The sequence below is a fragment of the Cynocephalus volans genome, chromosome 15 (assembly GCF_027409185.1).
Source record: "Cynocephalus volans isolate mCynVol1 chromosome 15, mCynVol1.pri, whole genome shotgun sequence".
NCBI classification, from domain to species: Eukaryota; Metazoa; Chordata; class Mammalia; order Dermoptera; family Cynocephalidae; genus Cynocephalus; species Cynocephalus volans.
In genome coordinates this window covers 17,037,195-17,057,514 of record NC_084474.1, presented here as the reverse complement: position 1 = coordinate 17,057,514, position 20,320 = coordinate 17,037,195, and the positions used below count along the sequence as shown (strand labels likewise).

General features: G+C 37.5%; 1 protein-coding gene across 1 annotated transcript in view; it reads left to right on the top strand.

The window, feature by feature from the left end:
• Positions 1–20,320, top strand: part of TOX (thymocyte selection associated high mobility group box) — a 285,457-nt gene that overhangs the window by 10,532 nt on the left and 254,605 nt on the right. The gene's annotated exons all lie outside the window — the stretch shown is intronic.

Below are 20,320 nucleotides of genomic sequence, written 5' to 3'. Positions count from 1 at the left end.
ATAAGATATACTGTATTGTTAGTTTCAGGGAAAGCATTAAGGCTTAAGCTCTGTAAAAATGTACACATTATTCGTCAGTAGTGAAGCAAGTCTTTTATGTTTTTCAGAGCTTAGCTCTCTGGCTGATGTGAACTAGAATGACATTGGTCAGTAAATGAATAGGAGTACTTTGAATTTGAACTGCTGCCAATTTTGCACCAACAAAGGAACTGACAAAAGAAAGATTTTATGTGAAATGCAAAGCACACGCAATGTTTTGGGGGTGGGGAAAGGGAAGGGGGGAGAGAGAGTGGAACCTGTATCAGAGAATATTCTTTAACACATACTTGCAAGAATACCAAATAGTTAAAACACACCTATTTTTCATGGCTCATCAGCTCCAACCTAAGCTGTTTTATCTAATGTTCTTTAAAAACCTGTTGTATACACATAGGCTTTCAGAATATGTTCATATGGAATTTAGATTGCTTTTCTAAACATCGCACTGTGCCCTGAAGGCCTGTTGGCAGAATATCAGAGTCACCCACTGCTGGAGTCCCCAACTCTCTCGTGATCTGGTAGTGGGAAATTGTACTTTAATCAGTTATGGCACTTTCAGTGTGTAACGTTCATTAGCAAGGCGATTTGTCATGACTGTTAATGGTCAGGATGCATCTGCTCTCTCAGTTACAGAGCATGATAAGCAAGAAGACAAATATTTCAATATCTGATAGTATTAACTTGTTTCAATTTGTAATCCAAGGTTAGTTGTTCAAAACAGACACAGCAGCAGATTAACAAGCATCCTGTATTCAATTTTACTGGGCCCTGTTTTTATGGATTTATGGCTTTAAAGCACACTAATACGCTATTATGAAGGGCACAGTCTTTGATTAGATGTTCAACAGAAACTAAGTTATGAACAGAGTACCTTCTGTGTTCATCTGGAAGAAATTTATGTGCATAATATTTTCTATAGGACTCCGTAAATTGAAAGGTTTGATGCGTGCAGTATTTCTAGCATGCTACACATTCTTAGGATTAAAAAAGTCACTTTCCCATTGGTTTATAAACTGTTCAGTCACTTTTCAACTGAGTTTAGAGTCCTGATCTCTTTTAAGTTCTAAAATTCTAGTGAAAAACTTCGGAATGAATTAGAGATGTCACATTTCCCCCAGCAAACTGCTTTATAAAATCATTGTTCACTGTTCTAAATGGGAAAAAATTAAAAAGATTTCCCCAGTTGAAAAGATTAGAATTTCTTACATATCTCATATTTTCTAGGTATGACATCACATAGCTTACCATACAAAATCTTTCTGACACATTTTCATTTTTAACGAAAAGCCCTAAAATTTACAGCATAATGATTTCTTAGAAATTAAACCCAATCTTGGTAAAAAAAATTCATTCTTGCTAGTAACAAAAGCTGTTACTGTTTAAGTTCCTGTTGAGCGGTTAGTTGGTTCGCTTCACTGACTGTTGTCAAAAAGGCTTTCCTCATGATTGACAAGCAGGCAGGAATGTGAATGGAGATTTTAATTGCGTATCATGTGTGCATATCAGAGTGAGTGAATTCATGACTCTGCTTAGCTCCATATCTCTGCAGGTCAGCCGTGCCAAAAAATGCTCTTTTATGTGCAATTTTTCCAAAAAGAGAAAGGTGTATGTGTACTGAAGTCATTCGTTATTCATTTCTGAAGTGAAATGCTTGTGTTCCCTTAGCCTCGGAGTTTGAAAGTGGAACAAAAATCTATTTTGAGATTTCTTTCTTTTACTCTCTGCACTTATAATATACTTGGATGATGTAAATTCTTTTCAGTTACAAGTTGGGAAAAGTCTGCCAGAACATATTTTTCTTATGGCACTTGCTATACAAAGTGTGTTTATCTTTCTTTCTTTCTTTCTTTTTTTTCCCTAAAGAGTGCTTTGAAAAGAAAGGAAAAATGTAAGCCAGTGGAAAAATTTACTAAGGGCAATTGCCTTTCTATAACTTGAAATCTTTAGAAAAGACTATGGGGGGAGGGTAGGTGGTGAGGGAGAGAAAGGATATATTTCTGAGAGGTGGAAAGTTCATAAAATTGTATCTGAATTTTGGTAAAAAGAACAAGAATACAATGCTTATTGTAAAATGACATTAATAAATAAATGCATGTTTATTTCTTTAGAAAAATGGCCCCTTGATTGATAACTTAAAGGTCAAAGATTCATTTCTGTGATCACTTCTTTGCCAAGATGCAGTGGTGGTAATAGGCCATTTATTTTATTAAGATGTCTGAACCCCAAAATGTGAGATTTTACAGTGAAGTATAACTTTCTTTGTAACGTAACTTTGGATCTGTAATCCCAGAATGATCAAGAACTTATTAATGTAAAAAGAGGAAAAAAACCATAACAAATATACGGTGTATAATTCCTCATTTCATGTGATGTGAAAATTTGGCAGTTAGTTTGTAGATTTAGCACATAGCTACTTTTCTAAGTCATTTTGAATAGGTGAGAAAAAGATTAGCGCTGGGGTAATTTTAAATATAACCATAATAATGTTGAAAGGATGGTGACTTTATGGCCTTAGGGTGGTGTCCCATGGGGACTTAACTTTGTTCTGGGCTCTAATATGTTATCTCAACACATTTGAGAACATATGAAATTGCGGGCTGATGATTCAGCCCTGATGTGATACGTAGTACAGGGTGATCACTATATGAAGGCACTACTGTACCTTTAAAATGCTAAAGAAGAAAAACCTACTTTATTTTTAAAATTCAGCTTTATGTATAGGGTGACATTTTTCTAATGTTATGGAAGATTATTTTATACCTTATACTGAGAGCTCAGGCAAGGAGAGAATCTATTTACAAAATGAAAAAAAGTGCTCAGCTGAATGCATTTCACTTTTAAAGATGATATTCTGGTAATGAACTTTATCAAGCAGAGAACATTTCAGTAAAATTATTAAAGTAGTTCCTATTTTGGTTGCCTCTCTTAAGGCTGTCACTATTTCCATTATAACTTCTTATTTTCAGGTAGCTCTAATGCAGTCTCCATACAAATATTTGCACAGAGATGAAACGAGAATATTTTAGCCTAAGAAGTCGACTTTTTTATTTGGAATGCACTTGTTAAGAAGTTTTGGGCTTTGTTAATAAGGCACACTTAATTCATTATTAGAAATTGAAAAGCATTTATTGAACACCAACTGGGTGCTCAGCCTTACTATGAGTGTTAAGGGGGGCAGAAGGAGGCACAGTGGTTACTAAGACCTGGCCCCTGCCTCTGCATGGTAATGGAGAGAGGAATACAAATAATTGTAAGGCAGCGATAGCACAATTGATGTCACGTGAAGTTTGTGGTCGAAGTGCTTGGGGTACAGAAGGTGCAGGAGTGAACTGAAGTTGAGGGAATCCCTGTTGCTTCCTGGAGGTGATGGCATTTCATTTGGCCTTAAAAACTGGGCAGCAAAGAAAGGGAAAGTAATTCCTAATTTTTTGAATTGTTTTTTAGACTTCCCACCTCTTTTCAAAATGACATGAGGCAACTTAAAATGAGATAAAATCATACAATAGGGCCATTAGTATGAATGTGGAACCTTATAGCCAGGAAACAGAGACACAGGCATACTTCTTGTCCTAGGTATTAATGAAACTATAATTGAACATTTACATTCGGCCTTTGCTCCCTCCCTGTCAGAGCAAAAGTGGAAACACGGAGACATATCAACACTCGTTATTCACACATAACAACATTCCCTCTAGGGAAGAGTTGCAAAAACTCTAGTGAAAGTCCACAAAAGGCAGAAAATGAGGACACGCGTGGATGGTCTGTCTGAGGAACCCCACGTGGTGGTAGATGTGCCTGGGTGAGGCTGAAGGGCCTGTAGTGGCAAATGGTGCAGAGCCAGGCAGTGGGGCCAGACTGAGCACCGCAGAGAACCAGGAACAGTTTAGAAACAAGGAGAGTGAAAAGGTGCGGCCTGTGTTTCAGGAGAAGACCTGCTGCCATCATGGAGAATGAGTCGGGGGAAGTTGGGGTGGAATTCAGTTGCTTATCAGTGGACTAATATTCATCCCTAGTAAGAATGTACCAGAGAGGACTTCCCGGGGGGAAATCACATGTTAAAATGAATGATCTGATACTGATCTATTTTTCGATAATGTTTCCAATTATAGATGAATGATAACCTTTTACAGGTTTTATATTTTAACTGAAAGGTTGAGTTCCATTGAAATCTAACTTCTTAAAGCACACTGCAGTGTTGTAGTCTATATGCAGATTATTTTTAATTGATAAGCCCAGGCATTGGCATCAATAGTCATGTTTTATGTGTACTCTTGAAGGACACCTGCTGGGTTAACTTCCAATCTCTTCTAATTGTTGTGTAATATTTACTGAAATTATTAGTAATGGCTTTCCTGAAATTTCTTGCTCAGTAATAAACATGCATATTTTTAGTAAATTCGGGGAATATATTAAATTGTCCAAACATATTCAGGAATCTCTATCAGGACTTTTGAAGGAATCTTACAATCTTGCAGTAGCTACATAGCAAAGTTCTCAAAGTTTTCTACTGAAGTGCCCTAATGAGTGGGAGATAATTTATATCCCAAGGGCTGGAGGAGGAACCTAGAAGTGCCTCTGCAATCTCTGTAGGTCTTATAAGGCTAACGTTTCATCTTTAAGAAATATGTGGACTTTGTGTTATATTCCATAATATGCCTGTCTGTTTTAATTGTAAACATGATATTTTTAATCAGTTACCATTGAGTCAACTCTATGTATTGGGTAGACAGTCCATGGTATTCTATAGCTCTGCTGCCTTCACGTATCATTCTTCGCTCCTAAGGCTATGAGTTTGAGAAGCATGAAATAGCAAAATGGCCTTTTGTCCTTGTTATTAAAAAGGGACTGGGGGCCTTGAAGGAGTTCCTTTTGTTAGGTCATCTCTCCCTCAGAGAATGAACATTCTGTTCACCCTGATTCTTCCTGCCTTTCACTAATTCTCTACTTTTGATAAGAAATCTTAACAAAATACTTGATCTTAGTCTAAGCTGGAAGACTATGTAAATAGGGCTCAACAATTGCTGGTGCCATGGGCAACGGGACAGTATGCTTTGAAGGGAGACAGTGGGAAAGAGGGAGGAAGTCAAATATCCTATGCATAGGTGGAAGAGACAAATCCCTTAGTCCTGGTGCAAACTGATAATGCACGGTGATGACAGAAGGTAGTCAAGTGTGGTATTGTATTGTCAGGTATCAGTGTAGAACCCAACCTGAAAAGAATTAGGAAAATCCAAGAAAAGGAAAGGATCAGAAAGAAATCAAACCATTATAGTGATGGTTTAGGGTGGGGTGGGGGCAGGTATAGGACAGGATTAGGCCTATAGTGTAACAAATGGCTAAGGCATTTGATTCCTTTCTGCCTCCCTCCTTCTTTCCCTCCCTCCCACCACCAGCAGACATAATTTGTAAGACTATATTATTTTCAAGATTCTTTTGAGTGATTTTCTTAGAGACCTTTTACTAGCACGTTCCCACCTGCACCCTGTTTCTGGGCCTCCATCCTCCCATCCTTTATGTCAACATTAGGACACACTTTAATGGACCCAACTCTCTTTGGAAAACAGTAGCTTTGGTTAGGCTGGGCAGCATAGATAGATTTTTGGTTGGTGCATGGAGAACTTCCTCCAGAATGCTGTTCTACTTGATGTCCGTAGCACACCATTAAATCAGGGTTTTTTTTGTTTGTTTGGGGTTTTCCTCCCTGTACCTCATTTAAGTCTTAATTTGTTTTCGAAATGAGTTTTTTGTAAACAGTTAGGCAAGTGTGAATAATGGATATTCCCTCTTAGTGACAAGAAAACGTTTTTGCTTCTACAAACTCAGTTTAGGCAGACGAGCATTTTAGAATTTGCCTTTACCCAAATCAAGGTAATTTTCTCATACTCATATTTAGAAGTTTCATTTCAAATGGCAGTCTAGGGGAATGAGCGCTGTATATGTCTACAGTTTATGTACATTTATTCATAAGGTCTCATAAAAATGGAACAAAAATTAATGACAAAGAGAAGCAGATTCTTTATATCTGATTCCATAGCCTATTTTTCTATGGATTTTGGAGCATGTGCCACAGGGTTGTTATAGACTTAGCTTCCAGCAACATGAAATTTGTAGATATTGGTTAACTTATTCATTAGGGCTGGCTGGTTAGCCCAGTTGGTTAGAGCACAGCCTTATCATGCCAAGGTCACAGGTTCGAATCCCCATACCAGCCAGCCACGGGGCGGGGGGAAGATATATAGATAGATAGATAGATAGATAGATAGATAGATAGATAGATAGATAATATTTCTGAATGGTTATTATGTGCCAGGAACCATGCTAAAGTGGAGGAGATAGAAAAAGCATTTGTGTACTTACGGAGGTAATAATCTTAGATGTGATATAAATAACCCTATTAACAGGAGATGGATGAACTGAGAGTCAAATAGACAGCTTTATTTGATCTAAATATTATTACTGTTAAGCTCTGAATATCCTTGTGTTCTTTCATGCATTTACCTTCTCTGCTCCTCTTCCTTCCCTTTAGTCTAGATTGTGTGTCTGTGGGTAGAACCGCATTACTGGTTGGTTCACAAGTCTTGCTGTGAGAGCAGCTGATAGCCCAGGAGGCGGTAACTTGGTAACTTAAGCCAATAGTGATTGTTTATGAAGTTGACAAAAAAATGAAATTTAAAAAGTTGAAATTCTAACCATGCAAATATTTAAATCTTTGGAAATTTGTGCTAGGTATTATTCAAAAATAAGCAGTGGGGTTTATGCTCAACTTTTTTTTTTAATGCTTTAATGGGCTGAAATCAGTGGTTCAACTTTATTCAATACCATTTTTATATTTAAAGTAATTCATAAGTTCAGGATATTTTTAGAATGGTAAAATAATCAGTGTTCATTTTGTTCAGGTTCATCATAATGGATTTCAAAAGGTAAATACCACTGTGCATTTTTAAATTATTTTTCTGACAAATTCTACATATTCTGGTAGATACACATTGAAGAAATTGCTTGCAAAATAATTCTGAGAATCTCATGTTTTCTTACCATCTCATTCCTTACCCTAATGTGGTATGGAACCAGACTGCAATTACACTTTCACAATTACTTTATTATATGGACTGAAATATACTCCTGAAGCTCTTATTACCTTTCCATACACCATTTGCACAGACCTGCTGATGGCTGTCAGCAGTGCTTCCTGGGGACAATCAGCCATTCTTAGCAGGTTGTGTTTAAATTCAGAACACCACAAATAGAAAGCACCTCTCTCTCCTTGCTGATGAATTTTTAATGTTCAAGCATTTATAATAATTCAAAGGACTTCATTATAACAGCTTGCAGAATTAGGCCCATGTGTTTCAGGATGTTGGATTTATTTGCGATCTTTGCCAAAGGAAAAAAAAAAAATGGAAACAACACAATATTAATAGTGTGTGTTTGTGTCTATAGCAACCTGAGAATTATGTTGTCACCCCGGCTTAGAGCTTCTTTTCCCTGAAAGAGGTTGTTTAAGATTTTCTACGTCAAATAATTCACTCAAAAGCTCCTTTTCTCCATAATTGCATTTTATGGGGAAAAAGACGCAACTCCACTTCGTGTCTTTAAATGGAAACTGGAATGCTATATACTCAAATATGGAATACATTTACATTTAATAACAGAATCAAGAACCTTTCTTTTACATTACAAAGAGAAACATTCTCCTTTTTAAAAAGCCAGTTCTTAGTGTCTTTGAGAGTCTTCCAAAAAGAGGTTTGGTTGACTTTGGGAGCCATATGGTACAGTCTGTTACCCTCTTTAATGAATTTTTTCTTCACCATTTTGTTTCACTTTCAAATTATACTTACATCAGAACAACTACATACTAGGTCATCTCTTACAAAGTTATGACTTTTACAATATAAATAATAGGAAATAGTTAAAATATAATTACTTTATGTGTTTTTTGCTGTCAAATGCCAACATGAAGTGATTATTTACCTTTGAAAAATTAGAGAGATTTGAGCCAAATGCTACTACCCTACAGGTATGTGTATTCCTGTAGGTCTATAATGTTAAATGTTCACAAATATTCAGGTAATTGATTGCATACTTAAATTTTTTTTTATCAGCACCACACTCTCCCGAGTGAGCCACAGGCCAGCCCCTTAAATTTTTTTTAGAGTGCTTAAATGTATCAATAAAGCTTTTGAAACAGCATAATTATTAATTTATTGGGTACTAAACCTTTTTTTGGTTGTTGGTCGGTATAGGGGTCAAACCCTGGACCTTGGTGTTATCAGTACCACACTCTAACCAATTAAAGTACCCAGCCAGCCCTATTTTATTTTGTTTTTTTGTTTGTTTTTGTTGTTTCTATTTTGTTTTTTGTTTTTTTTTTTTTTGGCAACTGGCCTGTATGGGGATCCCAACTCTTGACCTTGGTGTTGTAACGCTGCGCTTTAAACTTCTGAGCTAACTGGCCAGCCCTTGGTACTCAACCATGTGATGTTGATGTGTTTCAGGTGGCTTTTTACATACAAGTACTTCTAATGATTAGTGATGACAATGAAAGCTACAAATGTTCCTATTTGTAGCTTGGTGTAGTAGAAAGAACATGAATTCCCAGGATCTGGAAGCTAATTATAGAATTAACACAGGATGGGGGGCAAGTTTCTTAAATCTCAACTTTCTTTTCTCTAAAATGAGAGATTTCATCACCTTTAAAATTCTTTCCTGCCCAAGGAGTTAGGGATATCCATTGGTTTGTTAAATATGAGGATACTTCAAAAAGTTCATGGAAAGATTCATATTATCTTTTAATTCTGTTGTTCCATGAACTTTTTGAAGTACCATCGTAGTAAACTCCGTAACATCAAGAGATTCTGAGACTGAAAGCAACCAGAGTTTCATCACTATTACAGACACCAAATTTAAAAACTTAAACCTATTTATTTATTACATATCATGAGGCATTCATCATAACTCAATCAACACAATGACTAAAAAGCATAGCAGAGTAAGTTTCAAAGGAGCAAAACTTAGAGCAGACCTTGAAAATGGTTTGTTTTAACCATTTTCCACCATAACATCTTAACTGAAAAACCTCACATTTTTTTTTTTTTTTTATTGAGGTATACACCTGAACCATTTTTGGCTAAACAGCAACTTGAGTTCATTAAAGTGGCAAATGATAAAACGTTTCTCCAATGTTTCATTGTACCAGTAGATCTAATCATGGATCATAAGTTAGAAAAGGAATTGGAGTCAGAAGTCAAGGAGGATGCAGGACAGGTGGCCAGAGTTCCCAGAGAGCTGGGGAGAGTCCGGGGATTTAGCACGGCCTGAAGAAAGAAGCCAACAACCACATCCAGCCGTCTTGATTAAGATGTATTAACATCATTATTAGGATTCTTACATAGCTGAAACAAATCCTAGCATTTCTGATTCAGGCACCTCAAAACGCCCTATTTTAAGTGGAGAATGTGCAGGCATTCAAAATGGACCTGCCTTCTCTCAGCCGGCTCTATCTTTCACAAATACAACATCAAGAGGATTCAGAGAGGCAGAGTTCCTGACTTCGAGAAGTTTTTGGTTTGGGGAAAAAAAAGTTTATACTTAAAAAATAAAAAATGCAGAGAGAATAACATGAAAGAGAAAATAATTCTCTGTGCTAGATTTTCAGTCAGTTCTTAATCTTTTAGGTGCACATGTACCAGAGAATATTCTAGAATTTCTGACACTGTCCTTGATGGACTTAATAGGTCAATGCCTTAAAAACAAAGTTTTAGAAAATTGCAAAAGGACTCTCCCACGGCTGTCTCACTGTCCCCAGCTAACTCCCTGTGCTGTGGAGCTTGGCCGCAGGCCTTCCTTGGTGCCTGGGAGGCCATGTTCTGGGATGTTCTAGTGCCCACCCTTTTTCTTTACCTCTGCATGACTGGCACTCTTAGACCTTGTACTCTCGCTGCAGCAAGATCACATTTGTGCTGGCTGCTTCTCCTGACTACTCCCCTCAGTGTTTCCCCTGACCAGGTAGTGTTCTAAGTAATTTATCTCAGTTAAGGCAAAGACAAATATTATCCTTTGAACAAAATGTAGAGGCTCACCATGAAGGTCTGAAAAACAACAATATGCTTTGAGAAACTGGTCTGATACCTGCTCATTGAAGTAGCACCAAAGATAACCTTTATGTTGATAAGACACATGGAAACAAAGTATTGAAATCATATGTACATAAAACATAATGTTTACATATTTTAAAACTCCTAAGTTAGTTTGGCCTTCTGTACCATCCTGTATTCAGTCAGGGCCATAGCTTTGACAGTGCTAGCTGTCGAGTGATTTGAGTTTTACAGATGGATTTTTTAGCAGCTCTGGTGTAGAATATGTCACAAATGAGAAGGAATCCTAGGATTGAAGGACATAGAGACAACAGACGGAACTTTGGGCAAGTTTCTTTACTTCTCTGTACCTCAGTTTACCCATTTGCAAAATGGAAATAATGATAGTATTTCATTTATAGGATTCATAGTGACGATTAAATGAAAAAAAAATGTGTAAAGCCTGATCCAGACTGCCTGGAACAGAAGCGTTCAGTAAATAGTGGTGCTGTTGCTAAAAACTTGCTCTGGCTGCGTAAACACTGTCAGAGGAACTTGTGCTGCCATAAACTCCAACACTTCTGAAACTCATTAACTAGTGTCCCTTGGAGTCCCTCAGATTGGTGTCGAAGCTGGTGGCATTGTTTGTAGGATCACACCAGCAGTCACAAGCCTGGTGAGGTTATCTCAGACCAGTGGTTGGAATCTTCTCAGAGATGTTGTCACTTCAGGGACACGGACCTGAAGTTGCCAGCAGACTTCCTAATCAAGTGCTTCCCCACATACTATGGTTATGGGCACCGTCAGTCACCGATGAGTTCCCAAACAAAAGCTGCAGCATTGTCTACCTTCGGCCATGGTAGAATGTACATCTCCCCTGGGATTGCCCCCTAGCCTCACTCTTTAATACACTTACTGTTAAATAACTTACTGTTAATTCCTCACATTAATAAACTGACAGCCTAGGCCCCAAGAGATGTCAGATAAGGAAGTTTCAACCCAAGATGCCTCTAGACTTTTATACGTAGGACACACCATTTGGGCACAGGGTCAGAAAGAACAGGAGGCTTTTCACTGAGAGATGAAGCGAGAGAGGCCGCCACGCACAAGGCTTGGTTCTTCTCTCTGCCTCTCCTGCACCTGCCCCTGGAGGGCTTCACGCGTCTACAGGGTCAGCAGAGTCGCTCCTGCTGTGAAACTCTGTGCCTCCAGTGATCTTTCTATTTTCTCTAAAATTACTGGAAATGATATGACCACTGTCTGTGAAGCAGGAGCCAAATTAACTTTGTTGTGGATTTCTGGGTTGAGTTTCGATCTTTCAGCTAAATTATAGACTCAATTTTTGTGGGTGTATCATAAAGTTTTAAGAACTGCTTCTGAGAAAAGACAGGACAATCTGGATTTCATTGAACACAGTTTCATTACTATGTATTCCATAAAAGGGGAGAGGAATTCACTTTCAAATTGGAAATATACACTGTCTGTTTTGGTTATCACTTTTAGCTTTGGTTTGAGGTCAGTAAAAAGTAAATTGCCACAGTGCAGAGAAGTTAAGATGGGTGAGTAATTTCCTGCAAATTAGGGATCGAGTAAAAGCTCTTCAGATGGCCACTAATATTATTAGTAGTGCTAATGGGCGCTAGAAAATTAAACTAATTAAAGTCATTTTTGAAACCATATTAGTCTGTTTCACCAGGTGTTAATAAGGTTGTGAAGGAGACATTACTATTCCATTTATATTCTTACTAGTAATTTGATAAGGAGCAATTATCCGTTAATTGGTATTGCCCTGTATAGTTTTCAGGTCATTTGTACATAACATTTGAAATGTTTAACACTGTGTGTGTGTGTTTGGGGGGCGGGGAGTAGGATATTTGGTTCTCCATTTTACAGCAAAGGAAACTGAGGTTCAGATGTTTAAGTGAATTATTTAAAATCACGTGGCCAGTTAATGACAGAATGGGGATGTGCTACATGAGTGAACTGATACAAGCACATCTGCACACACCTCCAGTGCATCAGTGCCGCTGAGTTCTTGCGGCCGTGAGATACCAGCATGCCTGCCTAAACATTCAAATCACCTGCTCAGTGAGACGTCGGCGGAAACACTAATTTATTTCACCTTATGGTAATTTTGTGTCTAAAGAATATTCAAGAATCTTTTCTTTTTAATTATTTTAAATGTAATTTTTCTTGCAGGGTATTCTTGAGAGAACTAAATGCACATAAAGTCAACACTGACAATGAAAGAAAGCTCCTTGAAGTGAATGTTGGAAATCTTGTGTAATTTTTTTTTTTTTTAGTGTGTTGGAATGTGGGCAGAATGTATCTCTGAAATTTCTATGGAAAGCCAGAAAAAAAAAAAAAAGACTTGCAGAGCAAATATTTTCTCTATGTATGTAGTTGCAAGGTCATATTATATCCTAAAATCAGTGCCCTCAATTGCTTAGTTCAATAAAAATTAACAAAACCATGGAAGATACAGATATGATCAGACATAGTTTCTGCCCTCAGGTACTTAGAACATAATGGGGTGTATAAGACATTGTATAATAAAGGTATAAGATAGCGATAGTGCTGTAAGAAATGGAGATGTTAGTAGATTTTGAATAATAGTAACCATACAGTAGTCTTCACTTGTATCATTATTATGGGGTACATTGTAGCAGTGAGCTTTTTTGTGCCACCACCAAATATAGTGACATCAGTAAGACACAAAGGTTCTTTAAGTGTCCTTTCTTTAAGAACCAGGATGGAAGGTGACTAAAATATGTATTTCCATTGCAGAGTTGTCTGTAGAAATGTAAACCTCCTTGGGGGCTTAGATAATAACTTTAAGGAATCCCACTCATTCTTCAGAAATGTCAAACCCATTATAAGTGCAGTCTGCATGTTTCTTGCAAACTCTGCACCACGTCAGAAGTCCTTCTACTCTGTGCCAATTATTGGCAGTTTTTCTACTGCTCATGCCAATTATTAGTTTGCATTTTTAAAACATTTTAATTACAAAGTCTTTCAAGCCCATTTATTATTATGACCAACAATTATAATATAACATAATATAATAATTAAATGTAATAATTAAAATCCAAATTATTAGTATAAATGTTTCATACCCAATAATTAAATATTATAATTAATATATTATAAGTTATTTTATATAATATTATATTACTATAATATATTATATTATAGTTTAATATAATTGTGTAATACTTATAATACTCATTATTACATTTATTGTATTTTAAATTGTACAGAAATAAACAAAACAAAAATTAGAAACATTCCCACTTTCCCCTCTAATTCCACCTCCAGAAGTAGCATCTGCTAATAGTTTAGTGTGTATCTTTCCATTCTTTTTACTATTTTTATTTAAGCATAAACATTTATGTTATTAGAAATACACTAAATATATAATAAGTATTACAGAATTTGTGAAACATGTAATTTTTAACCAAATTGGAATCATGGCCAATGTCATATTCATTTTATATTGCCTACCATAATTTTTCAGTAAATAATCATTGAAAATCCTAAGTTTGCTGGTTTACACTAATAGTGTCATCACCTCTTGATATTTTGACATTATGAGTGCATATTTGTTTTTAGTGTGACAAGCCTATAGGTAAATGCAACTGATGTGACATTTTGTGCAGGAGACTTTGTTATTGGCACTTACCAACATACCAATAAAAGTTGATCAAGTCTATAACTGATTCCTCCTGGGTTATTTTTAAAAGGTTGAATTATTAGGGAAAAAAAATAGGATTTGTAGCAAAACACTGAAGTCACCAAGTAACTCTACTGTTTAATTAAGGCTGTATGTGCAGAAGCAAGAATTTATTTTCATGCAAACAGGTTCTAGTTGCAAGTGAACTTGAGCAGAAAAGTTTATACTTTACAGGGAAAAGAAAAGACTTTGGATACATTTTCTAGACAGATATTCCCCCATTATGAAGGTACAGAGATAGCAGTAAATATTTCATTATTTTACCAGGCTTAAGGAAAGGATTTGTTGAAGTAACAGCATTCATCAGACTTGGTTCAAAAGCTTTTCTGGCAACTTATTTACTTTCGAATAAAAGTAATGTTCTCAGCATTTAGACTATGGCTAGGTATAACAGAGTACATAATAATTATTCAATAGATGTTAACTGAGCATGTACCACCTGTGCTTGGTTCTGTTGGGAATTAAAATAAGACACAGTTTGTTCAAGGACTTCGCCTACATCATTTCTCAGCAGCTCTTATGAGAGTGGACACTGTTACAGAGTGATGAAGATAAGGCATAATAAACAATCCACGACCAGTAAATGATGAAGCTAGAATTGGAAGGAGGCTCTTGCCTCGGAGCTTGCATACATTGGAAGGACAGAAAAGTCTCAGCTGCAGAAGTTCTGCCATGACCCCATCCTGTGCCCATAGAGAAAGTGCTAATGGGTCCTGTGACTTTTTCTTGCTGAGTGCTGGTAGACACGGTCTCGGATTCTTCTTCTAGACAGTGCTCACTTGGTTTTGGTATTCGCTTGCCACCTGTTTGCAATGCTGTCCAATGCTCTTTCCACTATGCCTCGCACCTTCTTCTTTTTCTTTTCCTTTTTTTTCGATGGCTGGCAGGTGGGAGGATCTGGACCCTCAACCGTGGTGTTATCAGCACCATGCTGTGACCAGTTGAGCTAACCAGCCAGCTCCCCTTGCAGCTCCTAAAGAACACAGTAGTGTCTATCAGAGCCACACCTGTTTCTCATGCACCCATTCTATTCTGGGCATGAGGAGTTAAAGGTAAATAGGATACAGTCGCTCTTTGGAAGCGCTAACAGTCTAGTAGGGCAGAGAGACACACAAATAGGTCATTACAACATCGTTCTGGAAGGTGACAAGGTTGGACAACACACAGGGAGCGCATAGCCTAGCCCGGATTTCAAAGACAGCTTCCTGGAGGGGGATGGTGGAAATTGAAGAATGAGTAAGAATTAGCCAGGATGAAGGTGGGACGTGTTCCCCAGGTCCAGAGACCAGCAAAAGTGGTGTGGAGTGTGACTCATCATGAGCCCGTGGGGAGCTACTAAGCAGACTGGTTTTGCTAGAACAAGAAGGATGGGGAAAAATAAAATAAAAAAGAGGGATGGGGTGGGGTGGGGCTAGACTTTTTCTTCATGAGTTATATTAAGAGCTTGACATGTGTTTGTTGATGTTTATAAGAAGTCATTTCAAGGTTTTACTGAGGAAGTGAGGTATCAGTTGCAGATTTTAGAGAGATTTCTCTGGTACAGTGAATTGATTTATAAGGGCAGGATGGAAAGCAGGAATACCAATTAGGAATCTATCAGGCTGACAGTTTTCCAACTTTTTAAGAGTGGCAAAAGCCTTTTTTTTAAAAAAAAAAAAGAATAAAAACCCCAAATATTATACTGAAATTTAATAAATACAGGAGATAGAAAAAGAAAAATTCTAGAGCTTCTTAGAACAAATTTTAAAGCCATTGATATAAATGAAGATGATGGGATGATGGACTAGAAGCATTGATCCATCATGGTGGAGGTCAGTGCAAAGATTTGTGGTGCAGACAGGATGGAAAATCGGATGTGGAAGATTGGTTGGATGCTGGTCACTGAGAAATAAAATAGTTTCCAACACGATAACAATATTTATTGATACCATGTGCCAAGCATGTATGAAGCCCTGCAGTGAGTACTCTGTGTATTACCACATTTGATTTTTATAATAATCTTATGAGAGATGTGCTGTTGTGAACCCATTTTCAGAGGAGGAAACAGTTTTGTACTTAGGGAGTTAAGCACAAAACTGAGCTGAGACTAGAAGCCAGATCTTTCCCTTTGTATTGTCCAAGAAGAGGCTATTGGGAATAAAGAATAAGAGACCAGAAATAGAATCATGGGGCAGCCCAAGTTTTAAGGGGTTAAAACAGAGGAAGCAACCCCCCAAAAGAAATAAGAACTATTGGAGAGAACCAGTGTAGAGTGTTGACTTGGGAGCCAAAAGAATAGATAGTTCCAGGGAGTGTGTCATCAATGGTGACTATTATAATAAGGTAAGGACTGAAAAATGGCCATAGAATTTGCCAATATGGACATCACTGACAACTTGATGAGAGTTGTTTTCATAGAGTGCTGAGGTGTGAAGTCAGACAACGGTGGACTGAGGAGTGAGAGGGCGTCGAGGCTGCTGAGGCCGGTGGTATGGATGGCTCTTTCAATACAGTTACCTGAGAAGGTGAGGAAAGAGAGAGCAGTAGTTGGGGGAGGCAGAGCCCGAGTGCTTATGTTTGGAAAGGAGAGACTTGAGTATTTATAGGTGAGGGGACAAGGCTGCTAGAAGCAAGTAGGGAAAACAGATGGAGCCAAAGCTGGTGAGGACCAACTCAGGACCCCATGGGGCTGGAGTGGGGGGCTGCCTTCAGAGAAGAAAGGATGCCTGTGCTTTGCAAGTGGAGGGAAGCAAGTCAGGACAAATGCAGAAGGTGGGTGATTTGTAAATGGGCCTGTGGAAGCACCTCAGCTCCAAGTCCCTGATCACTCAGTGAACTGAAAGATGGAATCATATGCTCAGAGTGATGTGGTGGGGTAGTTGGTTACCAGCCTTGAAGAGATGAGTGAAGATTTGGAACAGGTGCTGTGAGGTGAGGGAAAAGGCACTAACCAAGAGCAAGAACAAGGATTTGTGAGCAGCCTTGAGGACCCAGATGAGGGAGGGGACTGTGGACACCTGGATTTCTTCTCTGAGTCGCTCTTGACCTTAGGAAATTTATTTGTAACTTTTCCAGCATCCTGAACCACTCCTTCCTTTGGGGATCTTTCTGTTAATATCAGCTGCTAATAAACAGGTGGCATTATCTGGTTTTCTTTTTCCTTCTATATTTAATTAGAATACTCAAAGGCCCACCTTTTGACATTAGGTGATGTCTGGTCATATTCTGCATTGGAAACAGGTGATGAGTTCCACCAAAGGGCTCTTAGATCTAAGTAAGACTTAAAGAATACAGGGCAATTAGTATGCAGATAAAAATTTTAATTAGGTTATCTGCAATAGGATTTTCCAGACTGTGTTTTGAAAATATGCGTGTCTTGTGAAATTTTTAATAGGTGCTCCTTGAGAGAAGTTTTCCTAGGTAAAATAAATTAAAAGATCACTGCATTAAATATTCTCCTCTTAGAGACTCATAACGTATTACCTTATAAAAAACTGTGAGAAGCCATGAAGTACTGACACATCTTTAACTGTGTAATCCAGTGGAACACATTTAGGAAAAAATGAATCTGGCCATAGTGCACTAAAAGCTCCTGACCACATAAATGGCCAACATATTGGTCTGGTGGGGACTTTGTTCTGATGGGTCATCACTGGAGAATGCTTGTCACAAAGCCTTAAATTCCCAGAGTTGATGACAGTATGAGCCCATAGAACTGGCTTCATGGTTTGGACTAAGTTGGGCTGGTCTTGTTCCCCTGAGGCTCTTACATGCCACCAAGGAGTGAATGGAATTCCATGGTAGTCGCTGAATCTGGGAAGTCAACTTCCAACAAGCCTCACTGTTAGGGGATACTTGAGGGACTTGCAGGAACCCTGATTGAGTGTACCCTCCAGATTTTGAAACAGGTCACTATGATGGTCCTCCAACCAACTGAGCTTAAGACATGATCCTAAAGGGAGTCACAGGAAGTGATTGAAAGATAATGGCTATTTCATACTCCCTCTACTCTTATGCTATGGCCTAAATGAGTATTCCACATCATAAGCCCATATAACTCGTCCTAGGCATATACAAGTACTAGGTCCTAAGCACAGACACTACACTCTAGATGGGTTTTCTCTGTCTTTCTCCATCATAAGCACATATGCTCAGTCTACCATCAACGTGAAGCTCTCTTAGTAGGCTTTTTGAAAAGTGAGTTCAAAGGGGTTAAGCTTTATTAAGACCAAGATTTCCAATTTGTCATAGAATACTATAATAAATTCTTTTTAGATCTATGCTTATTTTATCTTAGATAAACTTGTATGCTGACACAGTTTGCAGTCCATTTAGGTTTGTTTAAGTGTTACATTTCACAAACTGTTAATTATCTAAAATCAGTACTATTTTTAGTTAGTGGAAGGCCATTAGTGTGATCTATGACTTGTGCCTAATAAGTACCTGCTAAAAATTGTGTAGTCATGTCACTGTGCAAGAGTACCCAAATGTCATCAGTTTGTTTTGATTTGCAAGTGATGATGCATTGTCTGTGAACACTCCAGCTTTTCTTACACCACAGCTACCTCATTTGCCAAATATGGGAATGATCCTTTGTTCATGTTAATTGAAAATGACAACCTTATTCATCATATGCAATTTTTTTAGTCATTAAAATTCTGTCCAAAGCCTATCCAACTAAGGGGAACGGCTGAGTAATACCCAGGCTTGTTAATCTATTGTTATCAGCCTTCTGTTTTGTCCTCCTGACATGAACAGAAACAGGAACTATGATGTCCAAACTTTGCCTTTGATTGTGTACCCAAAATGTAGTTGGAGCAATTATGTTCATGATCTAGAAACATATTTTTGGACTAACTTATCCAGAAAATGTCTAGAGTCTTCATTTCCCTGGGAGGTTCTAAAACTTAGGCCTGATTATATTCCTATTGGAAATATAAATTCCTATGATAAATTTTCCTTCACATTAGATCCATTGATTAAGATAGTGAGCTGAAATGAACTTTTGAAAGAAAATAAAATACCTTTAAAAATATGTCCAGGTCTAAATTATACAGCTAATCATCACCTAAATTAAGATATAACTGTAGGCTGTATCTGTTTAATGTCGTTTTCGTTCTTTGTGACCTTCTGAAAAGTAGTAAAAAACACATTAAAATAATTTATATTAGATGTCAAAAATGTGTTTATTTTTTTATAATAAAGGTTTCCATTCCTTTGATTAAATTTATGTTTATATTTGACACTTTCTTGAGGTACATAAATTCACATGACAGTGAAAGTCCACACACTCCCAGGACCCAGGGCCAGGTTGAGTTGAATTTGGACACATGACATAAATAAAAGTGGTTTTATGTTTCACCTTCATCTGGTAGGTGAGCACTCCACCTTTTCTTGTGAAACATAATCGGTTGTGACATGGCAAAATTAGATCCTGGCTATTTATTATCTTCTGAAATCAAACCCCATAACTGGCAAAGCATGTGGTAGGTCTGCGGGGGCAGCTTGCATGCAGAGAGGAAAGAGGGGGGGTTTCCACTTTTATAAGCTCAAGGTGATTTTCTCCAACATCTTCAGCATTTTAATTAATTACCCTGAAAGATTGAGTAAATTATTATTTGAATACTTTATGGTGTTACATGTTAACATTTCAAGGACAAAGAGCTGTACTTTGCTTTTCAACAATGCTTCATCTGTCAGAATATATCTTTGAAATTTATGTAGTTTGCTGCAGAACAAAGGGGGGACAGACCAAGAGGCCTATGAATTATTAGGAGACATCAGAGTCAAATGTGATCTATTCCACAATGAAAGAAATATTTATTGGTATCCAATTTTAAATTAGAAATTAACAAAATTAACGATGAAATTGATTAGCTGTGTTTTCTCCCAACATGTGGAATAAAATCGGCTTACTTTGATGAAGTTCTGAGTTTTTTTTTAACCCCTGGTGAAGCTGAAAGGCTACGCAAGTGTCTTCAAATCAAAATAAAACAAAATTCATGAAAATGGTTTCGGGCATGCCAGCTTCGTCCTGGGTGCCATACTTCACAAAGTGTGTTGTGAGATGTGTGCTCCTCTGTTTATGCTTATAGATAAAAGGTGCTTCAGCTTAGATTTCAAAATCTTTAAAAATATATATTTCATTTTCAAAGCATTCTTCAGCCTGCAGAAATCCTTGCATGCTGAGTTTGACAAAGTCTGTTTAAATGTAGAAAGGGCATAATATGTCATAGGCTGTTTAGTTGATCTTTGTAACCAATAACAAGCTTCTCTCTGCAGATATAATCTTTCTTTCTCCGTAAGGGCACTCAACCTTTTACTAACTTCATCCTACCATCAGAAGATTAGATTAAATCCCCATTTACTGCATCATATTAATATTTTCAATGGCACACTAATCCAAGAAATAAATGTGTCAGTTTCTATGGCTACATTGTAATGGGCATAGCCATCAGAGAGTGCCTTAAGGCCACATAAAAGACTTAATGTACAG